Genomic DNA, 24,139 nt, shown 5'->3' with positions numbered 1-24,139 from the left:
ATTTTGCTGCCTGATTTTACAGAATCACAGAATGACTAGGTTGGAAGAGACCTTCAAGATAATTGACTCCAACCCATGCCCTAACACCTCAACTAAACCATAGCACTGAGTGCTATATCCAGTATTTTTTTAAATACATCCAGGGATGGTGACTCCACCACTTCTCTGGGCCATTCCAGTACTTTATCACTCTTTCTGTAAAAACTTTTTCCTAATATCCAACCTATATTTCCCCTGGCACAGCTTAAGACAGTGTCCACTTGTTTTGTCAGTTGCTGCCTGACAAAGAAAGAGACCAACCCCCTCCTAGTTACAACCTCCTTTCAGGAAGTTGTAGACAGTGACATGGTCACATCTGTGTCTTTTCTCCAGGCTAAACACCCCCAGCTCCCTCAGTTGTTCCTCACAGGGTTTGTGTTCCAAGACCCTCTCCAGCCTTGTTGCCCTCCTCTGGACACACTCAAGCATCTCAAGGTCCTTCCCAAAGTGAGTGGCCCAGAACTGGACACAGCACTCAAGGTGTGGCCTCACCAGTGCTGAGTACAGGGGGAGAATGACCTCCCTGCTCCTGCTGGCCACACTGTTCCTGATCCAGGCCAGGATGCCCTTGGCCTTCTTGGTCACCAGGGCACACTGGTGGCTCATGTTCAGCCGGCTGTCACCAGCACCCCCAGGTGCCTTTTTGCCTGGGCACTGTCCAGCCACACCATCCCAAGCCTGTAGCATTGCAGGAGGTTATTGTGGCCAAAGTGCAGGACTCAGCACTTGGGCTTATTGAACTTCATTTTATTGGATTCCACCCATCCATCCAATTGTTCCAGACCTCTCGGCAGAGCCCTCCTGCCTTCCAACAGATCAACACATGGTCCCAGCTTAGTGTCGTTCACCAATTTACTAATGAAAAACTCAATACCCTCATCCATGTCAGCAGTGAAGGTATTGAACAAAATAGGCCCCAGCACAGACCCCTGCGGAACACCACTGGTGGCTGGCCCCAGCTGGATGCAGCACCGTTCACCACCACTCTGGGCCTGGCCATGCAGCCAGTTCCTAACCCAGCAGAGTGCTCCTGTCCAAGCTGTAGGCTGCCAGCTTTTCCAGGAGAGTGCTGTGGGAGACAGTGTCAAAGGCCATGCTGAAGTCCAAACAGAAAACATCCACAGCCTTTCCTGCATCCACCAGGTTACCTGGTCATAGAAGGAGATCAGGTTGGTCAAACATGACCCTACCCCTCCAAAACCCAAGGTGGCTGGGTCTGATACCCTGGCCACCCTGTAAGTGTTGTGTAGTGACACTCAATATAAACTGCTCCGTTACCTTGCTGGGTACTGAGATCAGGCTGACTGGTCAATAGTTTCCAGAATCCTCCTTCCCACCCTTTTTGTAAACGGGTGTCACACTGGCCAGCTTCCAGTCATCTGGAACCTTCCCAGTGAGCCAGGACTGTTGGTAAATGATGGAGAGTGACTTCGCAAACTCATCTGCCAGCTCCCTCATCACCCTGGGATGGATCCCATCTGGTCCCATAGATTTATGAACACACAAGCAGCTCAGCAGTTCTCTGAAAGCCTCCTCCTGGATAACAGGGGGACCATTCTGCTCCCTGATACCAGCTACCAACCCAGGAGGACAGTTGCCCTGAGGACAAGCCGTCTTCCCACTGAAGACTGAGGAAAAGAAGGCATTAGGCACTTCTTCCTTCTCCTCATCAGCAGTTGCTAAGTCCCCTCCCTCATCCAATAGAGAACAAAGGTTGGTCTTATCCTTCTTTTTGCCATTAATATATTTGTAAAAACATCTTTTATTATCCTTTATTCTTTACAAAAGTTGCCAAATTAAGTTCAAGCTGAACATTTCAGGGAGGCATTAATATTTTACAACCCTTCACATTATATGGAAACTGTTTTGTGACCTCAGCTATATCAGATCTGACAGAGCACCTATTCTTAACACTGTTTTGCTTCTCAAATAAATGTCCTGAACTTATCTGCTTCCGCAACTCCAGCAGTATCTTCAATTTCCTTCAAATGCATTTTCAATGGTTTTCTTTTTGCAAAAGTGAATTCAACTCCTGTGTAGAGCTGTTACCATCACTGCTGTGTGATTGTAAGTCGTCACATCAGGGTTTCTTTTAATATCCTCTTTTAAAAAATACAAACATGTAAGTTGATGTATTGTTACATATTCTGAACCGTCCTTTTTTTCTTCAGAAATGTATGCATTTGCTTTCATACAGCTCCCACACTTGATGTAATATATTTTGTAAGTCAACAGATTAAACCAAAGCTTCCAATAAGATGATTTTCACTTACTTTGTAAATCAGAAAGAAAAGCTGCTATTGCTGATTATGTCAAGAGGCTAAGAAAATACCATGCTTCAAAAAAGAAACTGAAGAAGAGATGAGCAAGAGGATAATTAAAAAGATATAACTGAAATATGTAATAGTTTGAGAAATAGAGAAGTATTTGTATATTTTCAGAGGTTTCTTCAGACCTTTAAAAAACAGTTATAAATAAAGAAAGAAATCAAAACTAGTTCAGGCAAAGAAATTTTCATAACAGCTCCCAGAGAATCAGAAATGAATGTACAACCACAAGTGCAGTCCCAGAGAGATGCTGTTCCCATGGTGAAATACTAGCCGCAAAAATTTTGAATCTTGAGCAGCTATCTTGTCCATGCCTCCCAACCAGGAATATCCATGTTTCAGATCCCAGCTGGGTACCATGCCATCCCCAGGAGGGGTGGTGGGGGGGGTCCCTGGGGGGCTCCTTCCCATCACAGGCCAGCTGAGCAGCCTTCCTGGGCTTCCCCCGCCTTCCTTCTGCTCTAAAGAACACAATCCAAGACAAAAGCCCAATGAAAACAAACCTTTGGTATAATCAACAGCAGATGTTTTTTTTAAAATAAAAACTATTTTTGTTTCCATAAAATAGTAAATTGACTCAAAATAAATCAGGTTAGTGAGGAGAATGTTTTTGATTTTCTATCTAAATTGCACCCTGCAGCACTGTTTTCCTTTGTGAACTATAAAACACAGTCTTTTCAGCAGACCTGTGTAGCCCAATAGACCTACGTATTTTACAGTATAATTTGGGAACAAGACTATCTGTGAATTTAGAAATTCCAGTGGACACATGTCTGCATCATCTGGTTATTTTTCGATAATAAAAATTAAATCATATTGCTGAAAAGGAGTCCTACTTTTGAAGAAAACAGGATCTGTTTCAAAAAGCATGATTTGACACAGAAACAGGCAATTACCTTTTGCATATACCCAGAGACTAACGTTCATGTGAATGTGGCTATTTATACTGACTTGTTTTTTATTTTTTTTCTCTTGATCTTTTGATATTTCTTGGAAGTACAACATGACACTGAGATCTTTAGGGAAAACATGCATCATCAAGCATAATTATATTGACTTATGTTTTTGGCTGGTAACAAGATTTATTAGTCTTCGAGATGTAATAATGTCATGGATTTGCTGAAGTCAATATGTCTCGTGCCAATAAATCTTGATATTGGCAAGAGAAGTCAATGCCTACTTAGGATTTTTCCAACCAACAAAGTATCCTGTTAATATCAGATCTGCTCTCATGCAATAAGCAGTTCCTCTGATACATTATTCTGGCAATGTAGTTTGTTTTATTCAAAAAGCAAATTTCTTTCCAAGTCCCATCACTTGCTTAGCTGATGACTGGCTTTGAAGCACAGAGTCAGGCAGAGAGGGGCACAAAAAAGCTTCGCTTCTCCAGTTGGAAAGGGGATGAACAGTACTTTCTTGCACTTATTTCAGTGTGATGTTTTAATGTGAAATCCTCTTGTAAAGACTTGGAAAATAAAATTTCTCTGTGTATGGCCAAAAACTGGAAAAGCAAATAAAAGCTCTTTTTACTTGATGATAGCCAAATCTGAAACTCCCAGAGATATTTATGTTGAAGTTGTATGATTTTGTTACAATAACATTTGATTCAACAATGTTGTACTGTCTTTTGCCAATGCCAAGAATGCTATCTTTGATGTCAAATCAAATAATGACAACAACAATAATAATCTGAAAATGTTTATATCTAATGCAATTTCTCTAGCTAATTTTTTCACACACTTAATTCACACCTAGGTTGTTCCTTCATATAACTGACCATATCTTAAACCTAAAATTTTCTCCTATCATCCAATCTGATGTACCTTCTCCTGACAAAATAACCTCTTCATAAGTGGTCATAATATTATATATTATACATTATACATTTTCAAAATATAACCCTACTTGGTTAGGGAAAAAAATCAAACTTGTCAAAACACTTCTAATATTTTAACATTGGTTTGTAATTTAATTCTACACTTACTAATCTGTGCAACAAAATACAGTGAAATTCAATGTCTTGATGGATCACTCATGGAAAACTGAAGTAATTACCCTCATTCTAATATTCCTATTTAAATGCATGGAAAAATGATTAGCTGAAAGTTCTTTATGTAGCAGAAATGGCATCTGCTTAATATTTATGCTAATGTGAAATACCTCTTACCCTAAAGGTTAAGGGTGATGCATGAATGAAAAATTAAAGCAAATAAAAACAATACAAATAGAAATTCCTGCTACATAATGCCATTTTAATTATTTGATTTTTTTCCTGTAGCATGAGTGTGACATTATTTCTTGGGCATAACTTTTGCTGATACAGGCATAATCCTATGAAGGACTCTTTTTTTATTTTTCTTTTCTCCTCCTCCTGTTGCTGGTAATGCCTGTGAGATTTAAGTTGGGTTTAATCCAATACATTAAAGATATCTGATAGTCTCTTTAGGGCATATTCAAAGCCATTCCTCATATGAGCCTGAGGTAAGAAATGAGTAACATTACCTGAGTATTGGATAGCTCTCTATCTGTTCTCCACCATACAAGCCTGGAAAAAGAACCAAGAACTATGCCAGCATTTTGTCTCTCCCTTGTCTATCCCAGCTCATCCAAACTTGCACTTCAGTGAATAGTCCTGGGCATACTGGGGAACCTTTTTACCCCAGTATGTCCAACCAAATATTTGCTGCTATTTGCTCTTTCTCTGTGCACACCTCCAAGAGGAATCCAATTTGTTTTTCTTAAATGCTCCTCCCTTCAAATGTTTAATTGAAAACTGCAATTATATTCCTGATTATCTTTCTCTTCTTCAAGCTTCGTTTCCTTAAGACAAGTTGGCATGTAAGTTATATTATGTAGAGAGAAGAACGTTGCATGAAATTTGGGTGAGGAGAACAGGAGTTTTACAAAGCTGGAAAAGGAAACCATGACAATTTCTTTTGACTAATGAATTAAGACACAAAGACTGCAGTTTTCATGACAAGATCAGATAATGACTAGAAAAAAAGATGTTAAAAGAAGCTACTGAAAGAAAAATAAAGAACTGGAAAAAAGATATGAAGATGTACACCATCTTCAAAAGGAAACACAAAGGCATGAAATCTCTGTGCAGACTGTACCTGTATATCTGATAACTAAATACTGCATTTTCATTATATACCTATACCTAATATTTACATGACTATCAATAGCAAATTCATGAACCAACAAACCTAGAGAAAAGGTCAGTAAAACAGAGGGTGACTAGTGGGGGTCTAACAACTGCTGAATTTCTGCATGACCAGAAGCTGAAAATTAAAAGGAACCAGTAGAATATTTCTTACTTATTCATCACTATAGAGAGTTTACACAACATATACACAACATATACACAAACATATAACTTAAGCAATTCATTGAGTGTCTTAGAGAAAATAGGAAACAACGCTAGCATATAACCTAATGTAGAAGACATCATCTGAACTAGACATTAATATTTACACACATTTATTATTACATCATTACTTACTCTTCCAGAGATTTAGAGGCACTAAAGGGAAATCTCACATAAAAATATATCACAGCATGCAATAGAACGAAATATGCTCAGTGTGTTGCAAACAGCACTACCTGATAATGGCATTCAGCTCAATGACCAGGATGCAGAGCAGTTTGTAATGTCAACCTTCACCACTTTCAATTCAAAAGGTTTGAGGCATAATGAAGCTGAAAAGATTTTTGAAATTGCTAATAAATAAATGAAAATATTTGAAATCCAATGAAAGAAGCAAATTTGGCTGTATTTGACACACAGTAGCATTTTTAAACCCAACTGCCAACAGCCAGTTTCCCTTTAGTCTTATTTAAAAATCCAAATCCCCATCCTCATCTGAGATCTAACAGAAACTTGACATTAACTGAGTAAGAAAGGGGAACCTATTGAAGCTCATTAAAGACAATGAGAAAGATCTCCTGACGATTCATTAGGTTGAGGTAATATTGAAAACCAAAACCAAACAAACCCTAACATATCTCCAAACAGCCAAAAGCATAAAACAAAACACTGTTCTCCCTGTCCCATCCCCAATTATTGACTAGTTTTTATACACACTGCTAAGTTTTGCTTCTGTACTAAGTCCACTATCAGAGCTAGTACAAGTAAAGCTAGAGGCTTTAAAAAACACAATAAAAAAAGGAAAATTCTTCCAATCTTTTTACTTGTATTTCTTCTTTAAATCTTTTTCTCTTCAATTTTCTTGAATTAAGTACAAAACACTAGCATCAGGTGCCAAGCTTAACCATTTACAGCCATCTATTACTAAATTTTGTAATGCAATCTTTTTTTTTTTTTCCAGTTTCTTCTTTGTTAAAATGAAGATTTTAGATGGATCTTACCATTAGGTACACCACTGAATTTTAGTACTGGAAATCAAACCCTATCAGTTTTAGAAGTAATGTTTAACGCATTAGAATATAAATTACTGAAACCACAATCCCTCTAAAATGAAACAGTGACAGCTGCTAGCTGGCAGCTGTAATAGAATTGAAAAATATGGCTCTGTAGAATATAAGCAAAATGGATTAATATTTTATTTGCTCAAGAAGGAAAGAATTCACACGGTAACGTGCAACTCTGAATGGATTGCACTCACTGGGAAACACCTTCTCAGTTCACATGGGAGGTTCAGTGTTCTTGAGTTTTGAGAATTTATCTCACTTCCAAATCCTGGGTATGCCCTTTAGGTAACCTCTTTCTAATCCTTCCCATTTGATGTTAGCAGGTGATAATCTCATAGATTTAACACCAGTACTACAGTGGTAGGTCATGTCAATCGTTATACCTGTTCCACCAAAGAAGTCTAAAAATCCACATCTTTGAATTCAAGTCTGCAATCTGCTAAAATAATTACATTTATCAAAGAGTGTTTCTGTCAGCTGCTGAATTATGACTGCCCTTTATTACTCACATTCTACCACAGGCAGGGTCTGGAAGGGTTAAAAAGGCTTCATATAGGTGAGGATCTTGCTCTATGAACTGTAAAATCAGTATTGAAAGCAACCTGGCAAAAGATCTTAGGCCCTGGCTTAATTAAAGTTGAGGTTGTTGTGCAAGTAAACGACACACAGTCGGAATTTGCTCTCTGCATAATTTACACATCCCTTGCTGGCTTGCTCTCAAAGCATCAGAGACTTATTCTAAGGCAAGCCTTGCATTATTTGATTCAGAGGTCATGTCATTGGAACAAAAAGAAAGAAAAATCAGTCACTGATATGTTTAGAAAAGCTTAGCTCAGAGTTTCAAAGGCCTGCACACTGCTAATTGTAGCATGCACAAGAAAGCACATTTAGCTTGATACTTTAGTAGTAGTAGAATTCAGAATTCTGCATGTAAGTGAAATATTTATGTCTTACTCAGTTCAACAATAGAGTACTCTATATCAGAGATTTTTAGAGTGAAGTGTTATAACTACTTATTTTTTAATCATTATGGGTATAGATCCTTGAATGTATTGACGTGAATGTAAATAGCTTAGAGCAAATGCATTTTTTAAATTAAAAACTGTACATGTCCAAGTGTACTGTTCACATTTTGTGGGTCATATGAGATCTTAGATTCAAATTTCTCCAGTAAAAGAAACTGTATCATTCTATGTGCTCTTGAGCACATGTGTCAGTTTGATGCTTTTTGGCTTTTTACCGAGATAGTAAAGTTATTATACTCTCCATCTGTTGTTCCTTACACTGTTGAAGTTTGGTAACTGGCAACACTCTTAAATACACAGGGTATTTAAATACAGAGGGTCTGTAAGCTATCTGCACTTGCTGGCAGAGAAAATTATTTTCAAGTACTTCAAGCACAGAAGAATGAAAAAAATTGGGGTGTAAATTGATCTCATGTCATGTAAAGGAAAGTTACAAATCTGTGTTGTCATCACGTTTTAGACCAGAACTATACTTTTAAATCATTTGAGAGTCAGTGAAAATAAAGTTTTCACAAAGACTGAAAACACCTATACTCTTGGCTTACATAAAAGAGACTAAATTCTACCTTTGATACAAAACCCAAGGGAGAAACTCACAGTTGCAGTTGTATCAGGCAGTAACTCAAAGGAAAGGGGCATAGTGACAGTTTTACGGCATTCCAAATCATTCCCACCTCTGTTACAGCTCACGTACACTGCAGCAGAAAAGGAGCAGTGAGGAAGGATTTCTGCCTCAGCTCTCATTCATGTTTGGCAGCACTGGTTTGCTGCCCTCTGGGTTACAACTTACAGACCAGGACAGTGGTGAAGATGATTTAGGGAATCTCCTGCCAATGGGCATTGTCTACAATTTGGGTCAAATATGAGGAGGGTGATACTTCACTAAAACATGCTTAGTCTTGTATTGGAAATATTAATGCATGAGTGCAAATGAAAGGCTCTATGAAGCACAAAAGAAAGCAAAAAACTCCTTTCTTTTTCTTTTAAAGAATTCAGTGATATAAAATAGATCCTGTGAAGATATGCAAGCAAAGATGTAAGAACAATTTAAACTGAGATAAAGAACAAAGTAGTAAACCAATTTAACTGTATAAAAAGAAGGCCATAAAAGAATGCACCACTGAAAGATTATTTTTTCCTACTACATACTGATCATAATCATATCATGATTTCTTAAAATAATTTTTGCAAATAGGCTTTGCGTACTGTATTGTTCTAACAGGTCATGTTTTTATGTGACTTCAGAAACCTTTCATAATGACAAAATATAATGTACAGACCATGAGATTACTGCATGGTCATAAAACAAGGTGATTCCTCTTGCTTAAAATGAATTAATCTTAGAAAGTCATTCTCCTCAAGATATAAGACATAGTACTGGCACAGATCCTACTGCTCATTCTTTAGCCCTCTCTCCATAGCTCATTGCTCAGGAATTTCTGTTTTCATACAAAGTGACTGATGTGAACATATTCACAAGCAACTTCTACAATCTATTTTTTACACAACAACAAGGGACTCGCAGCTTCCTGTAGACCATGTAGAATCTTAAAGGAAAATGTCACAGAAAATGCCTTGTAATAGTAACTCTCACTGTGGAAAATCTGCCTCAATATCCAATAACAACATCATATATATTGCCATCAAGTTGAGTTGCAGAGTATTTTTCATAAACAATATGCTACAGTTTAATGACCAGGATATTTTGTATTTTTGTAAGTGCATCACAGGCAAGTCCTGTCTGATCAACCTAGCAGCCTACTTTGATGGAGGGACTATGTTGGTGGACAAGGGAAGGCTACACATGTCATTTATCTGGATGAACATGGATGAACATGAACCCCAAAACATCCTTCTCTCTGAATGGGAGATATATGAATTTGATTTCTGGACTGCCTCGTGGATGAGGAGTAGGCTGCACAGCTGCATGCGGAGGGTAGTGGTCAATGGCTCAGAGTCTCAATGGGCATCCAAAACAGTGTGGCCAGCAGGGCGAGGGAGAGATTCTGCCCCTCTGCTCTGCCTCTGTGAGACCCCACCTGGAGTGCAGCATCCAGCTCTAGGGCCCCCAACATCAGAAGGACGTGGACCTGTTGAAACAGGTCCAGAGAAGGGCAATGAAGATGATCAGAGGGCTGGAACACTTCTATGAGGAAAGGCTGAGAGAGTTGCGATTGTTCAGACTGGAGAAGAGGAGGCTTTGGGGAGACCTTATTGCAGCCTCTCAGTACATGAAGGGTGCCTTGAAAGATGGGGACAAATGTTTAGAAGGGACTATTGCAATAGGACAAGGGTTAATGTTTTAAACTGAAGGAGAGTAGACTTAGATTAGATATACAAAGTACAATGAGAGTGGTGAAATACTGGATGGAACAGGTTGACTGGACTGGGATAAATATCCCATCCTTGAGAACACTCAAGGTTGCTCTGAGCAACCTGATGTGGATGGAGATGTCCTTGTGCATTGCAAGGGGGTTGAACTGGGCGACCTTTAAGAGTCCCTTCCAACCCAAACTCTTCTATGATTCTATGACTGTAATAATGTTTTTCAAATAGCAATTTTGACCAAAGTGCTTAATAAACTGTTTTGGCAAAAAATTTATTGTTTATCCCAAAACAGCTTCTAATTTCAGGAAAACCTCTACTCCTAGAAAAAGAATGGGAAATACAGTGGAGATTTAAAACAAATGCCAATAAAAAGAACCCCAAAACAAACAGCTAAGGAAAAAAATGCAAACAAAAAACTGTCTTAGTTTTGTAAAAACATTAGTAAGTTTAACTTTGCTAAATTTTGACAACATGCGCTGATAGTCCTCAGGAATTTTTATCTATATTTAGATCTGCATTTTAGATCCCAAAACAAAACTTAGATGTTTGAAATTAATAGAAATAGATGTGAAATCTCATTAGTCCCTTGATTCTGTCAGTTACAGTATTTCTAAAGGAAGCTTTTTATTAATACCCAATGTTAGACATAAATGCTTTCTGCCATTTTAAGTTACAATTTCATTGTTACAGATAGTATACATCATTGATCCCATACCTAATAATTCTCAGGTTAACAATCACCAACTACATTAGCTTGGGAAGAACAATACTCCTCAGAGTGATGGAATTTCTTACCAACAGAGTCACTCATGGCTTTTTAAAGGCATGCAGCATACACTCTTGATCTCAATGGTGTGGAAGACATTGAATATATATATATATATTTATATATATGTATAAAATACCAATGATCCATTAGGTTATAAATTTTTTTAACTAGTCCAGCAGAAGCTTTCATGGTTTCCTATCTTAATTTAGCATACTTAATAATAATTTTTGTAGCCTATTATTTCTATATCATTACAGATAATGATCAGACTCAAAGTCATTCCAGCCCACACAAACAACTATGACCATGCACATATGTCACAACAAAAAACCACAGCTTTCTAATGGGTGACATCCCACTGACTATCTGTGCCTCTTTCTTTGAAGAAAGTATTCACTCAGACACTACTGGGGTAATGTTGTGGGGACTTCTTCAGCTTTTCCTTCTGAGGGGCAGTATGAATGAGGCAGCACACTTAATGTCCCCTTCTGGCAGGACCAGCTCCCCTATTAGAGAAGCTGACTACTGCTTTCTGCCATAAACCACCATTCTGCTGGGCTATGACTTAGTCTTCTCTTTGTTTAAACTCATGAACTTCTCCCCTTCTGTCCACACCCGATACTCACATAAGTATGTCTGGGAGTGGCAGAGGGTACTGTACAGCCCAGGGGAGAGCAGTGTGTACATGGCAGGAACACCATCAAGGGTTTTAATGAAAATGCTGTGAACCTGAGGCACTCTAGACCTCTTTATTCTACAAGTCAGAGATCAATCTCTCACCAATGATTCATTATTGTAGATTCAACTTGTGATTTTCTATTTCAGCATGTAACTTTCTAATACCAAGCTTTGTGCAGCTTTGATGTTGCTGCACTAGAACCCGATAGCACTAAACTATATCCTTACTACAAAAAAGCATACCCCTACAAAAATATTTTTTTTAAAAAGTAAATCTGCAATTGTTTTTCTTACCTCTGTTGCATAACTAATTGAAATCTGGTATTGCCTCTCTGTACTAATACTTGCTTTGCATTCCATTATTTATTTCCTGTTCCAGTTTAGTGTGATTGACATGTTTTATAAACATGTCATTTTTTCCACAAGAAATAACTACTGAAACCATTCGCTCAGCATAGGCAGTGATACCAACAACTCAATAGATCCTGCTTCCTACAATCAGTGCACTGTCATTGATCATTCAGTAGTTTTCGATTACTGCCTTTCACTTTTTTATCCATCAAAGTGCATTTAAGTCAATTGGAATTATATTTTCAAGTGATATTTCATACGACCTTGTAATAAATTAGATTAAAAAAAGGTAAATCCAGATATTTTTCCTTCTTAACTACAATAATGTGATCCAATGAAAGAATACCATGAAATAGAGGCCACTGCTTTTCCTCTGGGTGGCTCCCCTAGCTTGGTGACTGAACGAATGAATTAATTTCAAACTTATGAATTCACCATACTAAGGACTGACCTTAAATTTCTGGAAAGAACATTATACCTAATACATTATTTGGTAACTTTTGCCTTCTCAGCTTTCAGATACTTTTTACATTATCCAAACACAAGACTGCCACATTAATTTTACTGAAATGTTCAATTTTTATTTAAGCCAAGCAAGAGTCCAAAAAAACTTAACAGCAAGTCCATCAATTCAGCCTAAATTTATTTGCAATGATCTGGTCATATAATTATAGGTCTGTGTAACACCTGTAAACCTTGTTCTATGCAAAGAGTTTATACCTGCCCTAAAACAAAGATTAAGCATGGAAACACCCAAACCAGAAATTTAAGTCTGGTAAAACTTATAACTAAAGCTTATAAGCTACAGGAAGCAGACTTTAATGATGGAAAGCATTAGCCAACCTTACTTCCCTGCTAGCTTGCCTAAAATTATTCAGTCAGAAACAATTTATCTATTCTTCTTCGAGACATATGCTTTAGGGAAAAGGGAACAATTATTTAATAAAATATGCAATAACACCAGACCATATTTTGTGAGAGGTTGTGATTACACTGCTTTAGAAGCAGAGCAACACAGACACAATTACCTAACATCACATTTGGTCTGAATGTCAGTAGTTGTTACTTCTTAAAGAACCTTATGAAAGGTGAAATAGAATGTCAAAACTCCAAGCAATCAAGCCTGAGATATATAACTTTTCCAAGAGGAAAAAACCTTATGCAGTCCTCTATTACCCCCCTTAGCCTTCACCAACCAGTTCTATGAATTCTCAAGCTCCTGGTAGATCTACCAATGAAGGACTGACCAGCCTTCCCTGTGCCTTGTCCTTTATCATGCTGAAAGAAGACAACAAAACACTGGCTACAAGAGAATATATTTTTCTGTGATGTTAACACTAACCAGAATATTCAAAGAGAAGTCATCTGACCAGCAACTGAGGAATAGAACAATACATCTGCCTCATGTGCTAGGTGGGCCCACAAATACCTCCCAAAGAGAAGTGACCTGTAATGCCATGTTCTACCATCAGTATTTAAGGAAAAAAAAAGTGTCATAGCAAACGTTTGGCAATGCCCATCTAGCCTCTTGAGTTGCTCAGCTGCTCCCTCCTTTTGGATTCCTGCAAACTATAGTTCTGGATATTAAGAAAAGCCTTTGCTCTTATTTTGTAATTTTTTTGCCCTGGCCTGCCACTGAAGCATTTTTCATCAAAACTGTTCCCATTGTCCTAGTCTGTTCTTTTTCTGAAAGTGCTCCTTGAGTAGCATATTTTGGCATGAACACAGGTATGCATCTGCTCTTCCCCTGCAGTTACCCCTATTTATAACCCAGGTGTTAGCAGCTGTGTTCTTGGAGTCACCAGCCACAGCTACCTTAAGTAATCTGCAGGCCAAAAAAATATTGCTTCAGTGAATTTGCTGAAAAGAGGAGACTGATGGGAAGGAGAACAGTCAGCACAAGTGCTGTGTTTCAGACTTGCTCTGTTTTACCTACTAATTCTTCTTTCTTGTAAATTGGCTTCAGGGAGGAATAAAATGCAAATCTTTTTTCTATAGACTGCAGATGACACTGCAACAGGAAAGAAAACTTCATGAAAATCATGACTATAATTGAAATGATCTCTGAATGTTTATTCATTTATGCAATATAAACTAATAATTTAATTTAACTTGTAAAAGATCCACCTAAATGAAAAAAACTCAACAAAATAATAACTTGCTTCAGGTGCACTAAATCTACAACTTCCTTTTATATAAGCAAGTTCTATGTATAGTATAATTCTAATTAAAATCTAATATGTTTTTAATATAAGTTAGTTATACACAAGTATATACAACACATAGAAAATAAGATTTTCTTGTTGTTAAATTATCACTTGGTGATCCACCTTTAGCTATATAAGTTCTCTTAAAATGCTGGATGTTAGATATAAGGGCTATAAGGGAAATGCTTAAATACTAGTATAAAAATGTCTGTAATAAAATCAGAAGCTCTGAATTTCATGGTAGTTTAATGCTGCCTCCAAAGTAATGGAAAAGCCATTTTCTAGCACTTGCTTCAAGGACTCCACTAATAACATTTTTCACAAAGGACCTATCTTTTTTTAAAAATAATATATTGTTAAGTTATTTTAAAGTATTTAAAATCATGCAACCAAATTTGGACAGAAGGTCTCAGCCTTTTAATTCTCTTTAAAGGAAGTTTTTTAAAACTATTTCTAAACTATTTTTAGTAAAATTTTTTTACTGCAACTTGATATGCAGTTCAATAACAAGAATAGAATTGCTAAGTTATTACTTTAATATCACCTATGACTCTTCTGTACTAGAATTGCTCTGCCATTCTATCTCCATGATCTAGCTTAAAAATCCATTTCTGGTCAATGCTGAAGACTTACTTGATGGCTTCAAACAAATCACTGCCATCTAACCTTCACTGCAAAAAAATACTTTGCCATTTGATGCTTGGATATTGCAAAGAAATAAAGGGGGGTTGCATAGGGACAAAATATGCTGACAGAGCTGTGCATGAAAACATATACAAATACAGAAGGAAAGCAAATATTAACCCAAAGTGCAGCAGCTCTTGTCAGCAGCAACATGCATGTCCTGAGAGCTCTGCAAAGCGCCCTTCCCATCTTATCACTGAAAGAGCCATGCAGCAGCTATGTAAGAGCCTGTTCACTTTCAGCAGCCAATTAACTAAACTGGATTTTATTTTGGAGACAGCAATGAAGATTATGCTGAATGAATTTAAAAGAAAAAACAGACTAGAAATATAATTAAAGGGACTCTTTAGCAAAGGCTGACACTTGTCTTTCAAGAGACAGCAATTTCTTTTAACTTCTTGTACTGAATACATAAATTTATTTCAAGACCAACCCATGAGGCCTGAATCTAATCAAGATTTAAAATCTTTGGGCCTGAGGACTGTACTTTCTCAAAATAGCAAAATTATTCACAAGCTACCCTGACTGCTTTCAGAGACAAGAGATCCAGACTGTCTTCTGTCTTCCAGGAATTTTAATTGAAATTTAAGGGCCTTTGGATCATCCTCATTTAATATAGCCAATGCATAGCAAAGGTCCCTTCAAATGTACTCTTCCAAATCACAGCTTTATATCAGTGGACCTAAAGGATAAAAACTGCAGAGGCCCACAAATGCCTCCCTTCTGCCAAAGGAACTCTCCCCACTTGAGCTTCCTTTCCTCCAACCCACAGAAGTGTGTTCCAATGACACAAGAAAGAGGTGCAGCCTTTCTAATTCTCTGGGGTACCAGAACATCCACTCCCTGCATTTTTTTAGCTCCTTTAGCCTGAGAGGGTTAAAGAGAAGAATTATCCTGATGTCTTTTGACATACCAAAAGGCAAGTTTCCTTTAAACTTCTCTGCTTTTATCTGGCAGGCTGAACTCCGAATAATTGCCATATAAACTGGCTAAAAAGAACCCAAAATATCAAAATCTATCACAAGAAGAAAACAAACATTGAGAAAGCATTACAGAACTACCTTGTGATTATTTCTTAATTCTGAGTAATTGTTTCAGATGCATTTAGTTTTACTTTTTTTCTTCAAATAATTCAGTAGCAAAAAATGTGTTAAATTGTATGAGCAAGTGTTCTGATTACCTGAATGCACATTTCTCCTAGTTTCTCATAAAGTTCAGAGGTACTCAAGCATGATATAATTTCTACAGATGTAGTCATTCATCTCCATAGTATTTTCAAAAATTACCTCTACATTTAAATGAATTTAAATATGTGATAATATATATTTGTAATATCTAGATCTATCTATCTACTAATATATTTTGTTAGCCACATTTTCAATAAAGAGGTGAACCAGAGGTCATGTTGCCAGTACTAGAATTATATGGAGAATATGAGAAAAGAACCTCCTAAAGCTTTTTATGAAATATAAATGCACCTGAACTGATTTTAAAAAGTCATAGAATTTACTAGTTTTGCTCACAAATAAAAAAATTATTGCCGTCTTATTTCTTCATGACAAAACCAACTGATGCAATATAAAGCATTCTGATTGTAAATTGTAATTTACCTGCACAGCCATGGGCAATATTTATTAGCTTCAAGTATACAAGACCTTTTAGCTTTAAGGATAACGTGGATATTCCACACATGATACTGGTCTGAGCTATGTAGGCACAGCATGGATATCTTTAAGCTTGGGGCCCTTCAGGGCTGTGTTTAGAATGCAGGTTTATCCTCCACATGCAATTAACTAAATTCAGATGGCATTCCTGCAAAATTCCTTACTCTCTTGATTAATCAGAGACTAAACCTATACATCCAACATTATCAAATAGAAAAGTAACAAGTTTCTGAAGTTTTTATGCTTGTAGGCAAATTAAATATTAACTATGGATAAAAAACAGATTTACATACAGATGTCAGAGAGGTTCAGCAGGCCAATACACCCAGACCTTCAATATAATTATATATTGTAAAAGATAAACCTGAGGACAAGCAGTTCTCTGCAGCCCCAGCACTGTTAGAATATCCCTCCTGCCTGGCTACAATTCCTAAATATTTAAACTGCTCTGGCAGATCCATTATTTTCTCACTAATTCAGAAATAGGTAGTACTTGGTGGCAACATGGCAGAGGCAGGGAAAGGTCTGAGATGGATAGTCACTGATATTTGTGGTGCTACTAAGCTAAACTGATCATGCAGTAATCAAAAAGTTTCTTTATCAAAATCCTACCAGAGAACACCTGAACTTAAAGGGAAAGGTCTTTTGATATGTAATATAAGGAAAAAAAAATCCAAATGACCCACACAGACAACCTTTTATTTTATTGAGGTTGACATTTCTAGCCTTTTCTATTTAACATATTACCCTAAGACAAGAGGAAATTTCCCTGCCATTTAAGCGGTCACACTAATGGTGATGTATTGTCTGACAACAATGACATTTTTGAATTGGGCTGAACAACCCTAGAATTTCCTGCAAACAGTGGGTGTTCACATGGCTCCATAGGCAGGCAGGGCTGGTAGTAATTACAAATAAAGTCAGCGATGTTCTGTGCTTATCTGCTTTGAGGAAACTCTAAAAGCAAGTGCTATATTAAAGAATCCATGAATATTGACTGTACAAATGTTTTGACATACCACGCTAACACTACAATTAGTTCTTTAGGCCTGAACAGACAGCCTGGAGCTCCAGTCCCAGAAAGGCACAGGCTTGTCAAAGCTTGCCCTTGACCTAAGTGGCACTCACAGACTGCACCACACAAATGCGTGACACAAGAGAAGAAACACACGGGGAGCGCGCTCTGTGCCGGCCCCCACGCCCGCTGCCAAAGCACACTTTTCCAGGCAGAGTTCTCCTGGAGACCACACAAATAATTTCTTCCTAAGGAAGAAAGACTTGAGACCTTTCCCTGCCACTGAAATAAGAGTGCCACATCTACCCAAACTGAAGGTGCTATTAATATCTCTAAATATGACACTTATTGCTAGAGCATGGGAAATGACTTATTTTACTAATAATGCTCCACTGTGGATCAGCTAACCAACAATATTAGCAGTACTTAAAAAGATGATTAAAATAGCCTGAATGCTTTAACATTTTTACAGCACACAGCAAGAAAGAAAGAAGAAACATTCCAATGCAACATAACCTAATCCAATGAGAGAAAATATCTGGAAGTAGCAATAAAAATTAGAATTTATTTTTAATGACTATCATTGATTTTTCAACTCAGTGAGATGGTTTCTCTACACTTACTGGTCTCTGGCACTATCATACTATGTTTAGAGCTGCCTTAGGATGTGAGGGAGGACTGAAAATTTCCAGACTGTCAACTCAACAAATGACAAGGCTCATAAGGAAAACTGTATCATATAATATCATAAAGAAAGCAGTAATTATTAGGTTTCTTAATCGAAGATATTCCACACAAAGTTCACATTATAATAATTTCCATTTTGAAAGAAAATTTCTGAACAGAAAATCAGCATCATACAATACAAATTAATCCACGGAAAATACCAACAGATTTGATAGCATTTTCAAATATTTGCTGGAAGATGTTTATTGACTGAAGATGCATAATTAATATAAACAAGCATTGCAACTGCAATTCATCATTAATAATACAGACAGAATGAATCAATCCATCTAGAAATTTAAGCTTCATGCAATTGATTATTATTTAAGAACACTAGAAATGAAACATCCTTTTAATACAAATGCAATGTTTGAAACAGTCTCTAGATGTATCATGCATTGCAGCTAATTCTATGCTATGTATAGAGAATGAGAATCTATTTTAGTGTGGATTTCTATTTTTTTTTAAAATCTGGTCACCAAGTTTAGCCCAATTTATTATCGTACTCAAGAGTGATCAAGGTGTCTTGAAAAAAAACCTATGATACAAAAAAAAAATACAGCCAGACTTAATATAACTTTTTTTTTAAAAACTGTTTTTGTTATATTTCATTTCAGAGAAAAAGCTTTAAACCTTTTAGTATGCGCTAGCAAAATTTGATTTCTTTTTAAAATGGAAGACAATATGCTCAAGTACAGGCTATTCTGGTTGTAAGCAACTGTCTTCTGTACTGTCTCAAGAAGAAAAAAATCTCCAACCAGCTAAACCCAAAGTATTACAAAAACCTCCCCAAAACCAAAAAATAAAAACCATTCTCCAACCCAAACCCAAGACCCACCCATTCCTACCAGTCCTTCAATATCTTCTGTTTGACTTAAAGAAAAATAAATTTCCATTACTGTTGAGTGTTCTGTTAACTCAGTCATCCTTTGTGGGCAGCCCTACAGTTTCCATTGCTGACAATGACATAGGGCAGATAATAAAACCATCTGTCACACTGACTGCTAGCTGCATCATCTATCTTTAAAATTGACCAGATACTGTTTTACCTGACTCTCTATGTGAAATGCAGTTGGATATCATGTATCTCCCCTTGGGGATCCGTAAAGATTACTAACACCCACAAAATCGTTGTGACATTTGTTTCATGCTTGGATGTCCCTATGAAAGCTGGAGAGATAGTGCAGAAAAATAAAGTCCTGACTTAATGATGTTGCCATGGTGAATTTAAATCTCCATTTACATATTCACTGAGTGAGAAGACAGGATACTGGACAAAATCAGAATGTTAACTTTCATCGATGGCTAAATGTTTTCATTTTACATTGTTGACGTTTTTAGCTGAAGACTCTGGTTCTTATCTAAGGAATAGATCTCCAAACTTCTTAGCTGTGGATCCAAGCAGGAGCTATATTTTGAACCAAACAGTACCCAGAGAAGTATGATCCCAGACAGATCAGGCAAATAAATTCCTATTTTGAGCTTAATCTATTTGCCTCAGTTCTAGACTTCTACTACTCAAATGTTTTTTATTCCTTTTTCTGATAAAACTCCATAAAAATAATCTATAAATGAGGATAATGATACCAATTTTGAATATTCTGTGTGTAATGATAAAACAACTTGGAATATTCACAAGGATATAAATTGCTCTATTTGAACTGAATAAGGTGGAACAAAACAGGTATAGGGACCTTGCACAAAGAAAGAACAGGAGAGGGGGAAGAAAAGATTAAACAGAGACCAGGAAGAAATCCTTCTCAACATCTCCACATTCCTAAAAGCTAAATTTGCTGACTTTAATTAAACTACTTTAACACTGCTTTTTTGCATGGTATTATATAATTTTGGTTTACTTATGACTTGCACAATGTCTATATGCACACATACATTCCCCAACAACCATTCCCTCACACTATTATTTCATAATGCATATTTTATAATTTGTTTCACTTGCACCTGGAATTTTTTGTTTTGTGTGTCTGCCAGGTGCAAGACAAACACAAGATTACAATGCACTGCACTCTCACGACACTTAAAGCAAGCACATATGTGTTTATACTACAACAGTGCACTAGCAGTACGTTGTACAGAAGCAGTGCAAATTGGTACAGTACCAAAGTTCTCAGAAGAAGCCTTTATTGTCACCATTTTCTCCTCCTTCAACTCCCCTTGAGCTGATACTGCCATTGCTGTGTTCAGTTCCACAAAGCAATACAGACTGGGCACTTAACACTGGTTTTACTTATAGTCATTGCCTGCCCTGTAAATTTTTGGAGGACAGATACTTGCTGACTTGTATAACATCAAATTTGATAAAACTTATTTTGAAAGGGGCCTCAACGTGTAACTATAATACAAAATAGAAATCATTTTTCCTTTCCTGATAAAGATAGGTCAGAGCTGCTGATAAATCCTCTGAGGCTTTGCATACAAAGTAATATGAATATCAAATCAATTCAGTTGCCATCCTTTACTACTATTGCTAAAAAAAAGTGGGTTTTTATGTTTTTCCTTTTAAGAATAACAACATCAAAGAACTAAGGAAAACGAATTTTGCATTAAGAAGGCTGTGTCAAAAAACATTTCAGTTCAAACAAGGCACCACACAGAGCTGACAAGATGAGAGATTTAAACACTAATTAGCATCAATTTCTTTATTGAATTATAATTTCAAGAAAATGTTGTGTGACCCTCTGATTTAAATACTGTTTTCCCTTCAAACACATTTGTCATTGCCAGAATGGGTTCTCAGATTTATAGGCATGGATTGTAGATTTTGAAAGTTTGATTCTTACAGATAAAAGCCTGTTTCCACATTTATAACCAAAGGCTGCGAGGACTGTATTAACCACACTATGCATATTAAAGTCCAGAACTGTTACAGAGCACGCAAGGCACAATATCTGTATCACACTTCTACCTGAGAAACAACTTCTTCATGCATGCTGAATGGGCAAGAGAAAATGTGTAGTCATTATTCTGTTTTAACTACAGGTCCCACCTTGACTGGCAGACAAACACATTCTGGACTCCAAACTTCTCCAAGAAGGTTTTACAGTAATAACAAAATCGCACATAAGTGGCTTCTCTCATACAGACACCACAATCACCCATTTGCCTGAACGAGCACACACAGATGTAGAGATTTGTAAAAGTATTAGAGGTTAATTCACACCTACCTCATGTAAATCCTCTCCTTTAATATTTATGTGTGAAACACATGAAATGCAGATTTCATAGATGAATGAACTTAAGAAGTGGGAGCTATGAATGCTTCTTTCTGTACAGCTACCCTCATGTAACAAGAAAGGAGATTTACAAGGGGTAGATGAAAACAGACCTAAAATAACTTCATGGTAGGGGGCCGTTGACTGAGCGAATGCTGAAGTCTCAATTAATAAGGATTATAAGGTGTGTTGTGACTGAGATGCCAGAACATCAGAAAGGCACCCAGGGGACTAGCTCACCTCTGTCCTAATGAGGTTTCCTTGACAAAGAAGAAATATGATGATACAGGCAGTCTATATATAATTTATGAATTCTTGGCACCATTATGATGTTGACATGTATTTGCTTTAAGGAGGAGTGTGTGTCTGTGGGAAAGGGGATGGCAACACCTCTCTGTGGGAAGCAGGCTCGGATGAAGTGATTATCTCTTAACATTGCTGAGCTGACCCCGGGGTGGGAGGCTAAGCAGGCTGCCTGGGTGGGCACAGTTTGTCTAAGGTTGTGTGCAAATGAGTGCCGGAGTGGTCAATGGAGTCACCATAACAATAAAAAAACTGAGCCCCTAAAGAGCTTGGCACAAGACAAAAAGTGAAGAGCCTGCTTTCCTGGGACGTGGAGTCCTGCCTAAGTTCATGGCCAGACAAAGGGGAAAAGCAAGTGGGTTTAGAGCAGAGGGGTTCTGGAGGACCTCGAGGCAACTGAGAAAACACACTAAAGGGATCCCTACTTTTTGAAAAAGTTACATGCTAATCCTATGCAATATAGACATGTCTATAAACTATACCCTGTCAGGCAACCGTAAACAGATAAGTTGTAGGTACAGAGATTTCAGGGGGGGAGAGCACAATAGCGTGTAAGTGATTTCCAGGTTAGTCAGAAAGCACAATTCTCATGAAGGAAAACCAAAACCATGTACTCAACAAATGTGCAACTACAAACAAATACAAAAAAGAGGGATGGAAGGGATTTGGTCCCTTCATATGCCAAGAATAAATTCAGAGCACCGCAGTTAAGGTGAAGACCAAAATTTTGTGGAGTTACTACAGGATTGAGAGAACTTTTAAACTTTGAAGGTGTAAAACAGTGCCTCTGACAGGCAACACTGGCAGCTGGAATTAAAAATTAAAGACACATTAGCACAATTAACTCGCTTTCAAAACATAACCTGTCTTTCTGCAAGAACACTAGGCCAAATTTTTATTTCAATGGCTTTCAGAAAAAACTAAAAAATACAGCATAAGCCAAAAATCAGAATACAAGGTCCTTGTTGATCTCCCTGTGTGCTAAAGTGAATATTTAAAGTTTATAGAAAAAGTAAATAGGGGATTTACTAGATAAATATCCGTGCAAAAAAATCTGCAAAACTTTTAACATAAACTCCCTCATATTTCATATATACTAAGCAGCAAATTCTGAGCTCAATTATACCAGGACACCCTAGTTTGTTTATTCAGAGGCATGAGACTATCTTCCTGTATGAATATTCAGAGTAAGATGCATTAAGAGATATGGGGATTGCTGTCCCATCCCTAATCCTCTTGCCTTACCAGTTGGTATTATGTATGTGATGTTCAATGTTTTTTAATCACAGAATGGCTGTTTTCTACCCTGTGTAGGTGTGCCTGGCTTTTTAAACTAGTGATCTGCAAAAACAATTAGAACACTGTTTACCAGATCACACAAAATGCTCAAATGATACGGCAAAGCACAGTTCTCAGAGATAAAAGAATTTTTTCAAATTAAACAATCATCATTCCTTCTCTGCAATTTACAGCACTGTGTTGTGTGCTAGAATATTGAAAGCCTAGGCCAGTATTTCGGTTATATTGAGCTTTAGGATACCTCAAGTGATGCCTCTGTGACTTGTTTCAAAATATACAAGTTCTTTTTTCCTGAATGATACCACGGGTTTTGTCCTCTGTTCCATTAGAAGGCAATAAAATAAAAAAGCCAAATAAAACTATTTTTAATAATTTCAAATGCAAAGAAGATAAGACATAAAGACCAAGTCAGTTGGCATCATGCCACAGCTGTGGCAGAGGACCTATTCTTCTGAAATTAGCATGGATGTTTAGATTTGCAAGGAGACCTATTAAAAACCCCTCCATATTTCAATGTGCTGGTTTAGGCTGGGGGAGAGTTAATTTTCTTCATAGCAGCTTGTATGGGGCTGTGTTTTGTATTTGTGCTGGGAAGAGTGTTGAAAATTCAGGGACGTTTTCATTATTGCTGAACTGTGCTTACACAGAGTCAAGGCCTTTTCTGCTTGTCAGCCAAGCCCATCAGAAAGTAGGCTGAGGGGGGAACCAAGTCTTCCTTTAGGACTGAAGGGGAACATTTGAAGTTACAGCATTTATCTTCCCAAGGAGAACTTTCTTCACTTCCTTCCTTCCTTGTTATTCATGAGTGAACACCTGTTTGCTGATGGGAATGAAAGTGAATGGGAATGAAGCTTGCTGAAGTGAATGATTTCCTTGTTTTGCATTGCTTATGTGTGAGTGTTATTTGCTTTACCTGTTAAACTGTCTTCACCTCAACCCACAAGCTCTCATTTTTACTCTTCTAATTCTCTTCCCCCAACCCAGCTGGGGAGGAGTGAGTGAGTGTCTTTCTGGAGCTTATTTGCCAGCTGGGATTGAACAACAACATGGGAGTGTGAAT

The 24,139-nt window shown here is 37.3% G+C and overlaps 1 long non-coding RNA gene across 2 annotated transcripts in view; it reads right to left on the bottom strand.

Annotated features, from left to right (window-relative positions):
- Window positions 1-1,757: 1,757 nt before the first annotated feature.
- Window positions 1,758-24,139, bottom strand: part of LOC135296828 (uncharacterized) — a 46,218-nt gene continuing 23,836 nt past the window's right edge. For both annotated transcript variants that reach the window (XR_010358839.1, XR_010358840.1), the window contains one exon: window positions 1,758-2,825. This is a non-coding gene — a long non-coding RNA (uncharacterized LOC135296828). The remainder of the gene's footprint in view (window positions 2,826-24,139) is intronic.

Source organism: Passer domesticus, chromosome 3 (assembly GCF_036417665.1).
Source record: "Passer domesticus isolate bPasDom1 chromosome 3, bPasDom1.hap1, whole genome shotgun sequence".
Taxonomy (NCBI): domain Eukaryota; kingdom Metazoa; phylum Chordata; class Aves; order Passeriformes; family Passeridae; genus Passer; species Passer domesticus.
The sequence above is the reverse complement of the archived record's forward strand: the minus strand, read 5'-3'. Positions and strand labels throughout refer to the sequence as shown.